Here is a 1,892-nt window from a genome sequence, read left to right as displayed (position 1 = left end):
GGAGCGTGACCCGCGGTGGCAACCGTAGATGTTAAACAGGTGTGGTCTGACCTGAGGCCACACGTGCCCGCTGCCCTCTTCATGCTATGGGGATCGGGGTCCGAGAAGCTGGAGAAATGGCAATGGGGGGAATGTTTGGAGCACGGCTCACCGTAGGGAAGGGGGAACTACCCGGAAGTGAATTCTCAAGTCTTGCGATTAACTGCAACATGAAAAGCCGCCCCGCCTTCCGAAGCCGCGTCTTTCTGGGCTGAACTGCGCCTCCCCCCAATGCCTATGTTGAAGCCCTATGACCCTCCGTGACCATACGGAGAAACGGGGCCTTTCAAGGGTGATTAAGATAAACCGAGGTCTTCGGCGTGGTCCCTGATGCAGCATAACTGGGGTCCTTCTAGGAAGAGGCGGTTAGGACACACAGAAAGACAGCAGGGACTTGGGGTCCCCAGAGGGAAGACCGCATGCGGATGCAGCAAAAAGGCAGCCGTGTGTGCAAGCCAGGGACAGAGGGCTCGGGAGAAGCCGGCCGGCCCGCACCGACCGCGGGCTCGCAGCCTCTCGCTCTGGGCCCCGCCATCGGATGCGTTTGTATCCTGAGGGCACAGCCACGTGTTCATTTAGACCAGACTCTGTGCTGCTGCCTACGGAGCGCCTGGGATGTGCACACGCTGTGAGACATCTTTAAGGAACTTGAAAATGTTGGCCTTCCCCGGCCCCATTTAAAAACTAGCCTGTCCATCCTCGCAAGCAAGTCAGCGTGCAGTTTGCAAGGTAACACTTCAGAGCCTCGATTTCTACCTCTGTTAAGATGCACGTGAGGTGAAATCTCACCTATCCAGAAATAATTGAGACCGTCTCGAGTACTTTGTAGCAGGATCCAGGAAAGACCGCCTCTGGTCAGCACACGTAGAGGGGATTAGACACAAACACACACCTACGTGTGTGTGATGCATGTGTCCATGTGGGTCCGATTGCTTTACTAACAGCAGACTTCTAGGTGCTGACTCATTGCCCCGACAAATGCCCATGTGACCAGTGCAGATGGCTGATGCCCCAAACACAGCCGAATAACGTCTGCAGAGAATACAGAGGGGAGACTGCGGCAGGCACGCCGGAGGGGCGGCCAGAGCCCAAGCGAGGGCAGCTGGGGGGCTCGATGACACCGGGTATCACCGTGCCTTGCTCATCGGCCGCCCCAGGCAGCAAGAGGAAAAGATGCCATTTAATGAAATAAAGCCCGCAGCCCATTTTCGAAACATTTTTATTCATCATGGCTGAAAGTTTTAAAGGGCCGTTGCTTAAAGAGGTAGGCAGCACCTATCCAGCTGAAGACCTAAGCTGTGCCAGACGGCGAGGCGCCTGTGTGCGGGGCAGGGTCGAAGCGCGCGTCGCAGACCGCCCGACATCCGTCTCGGATGGAGCGGCCGAGCGACGTCTCCTTTGCTTTGACGGCCGGAGGCGACCGCCGACAGGTGTCTAGGATGCGACGTCCGCAGACGGAACGCTGAAGCGGAGGACAATTCCCACGTCACATACGGTTTGATTTCGCAAAGCCAGAACCATGTTTTAAAAACAGACTTTGAATCCTAAGGCGGCACTTCGGATCCCACGCAGAGATCCAGCGAGCGCCGACGAGGACAGGGAAGGTTGCGGAGGACGCGTCCGTCGGCGGCAGACACGTCAGCGTCTTCGCGAATCGTGTCGGCGTCTTCCTGTCACGCGTGTGTCTTTTTGTGATACGCGTGGCCATTCTTCCACGGACGGTCGTCCGCTTACACACCACTTCCGAACAGGGCGTCGAAGGCGGCCGTAGAGACCCGACTCCTAATTAACCTGCCGGGAGGAACGGCCACTGGGCCAGCGTGACGGCGGCGCTCGGCCAGCGCGCCCAGGCC

The sequence above is a fragment of the Pteropus medius genome, unplaced genomic scaffold (assembly GCF_902729225.1).
Source record: "Pteropus medius unplaced genomic scaffold, Ma_sr-lr_union100, whole genome shotgun sequence".
NCBI lineage: Eukaryota > Metazoa > Chordata > Mammalia > Chiroptera > Pteropodidae > Pteropus > Pteropus medius.
Note: the sequence above shows the minus strand (reverse complement) of the source record.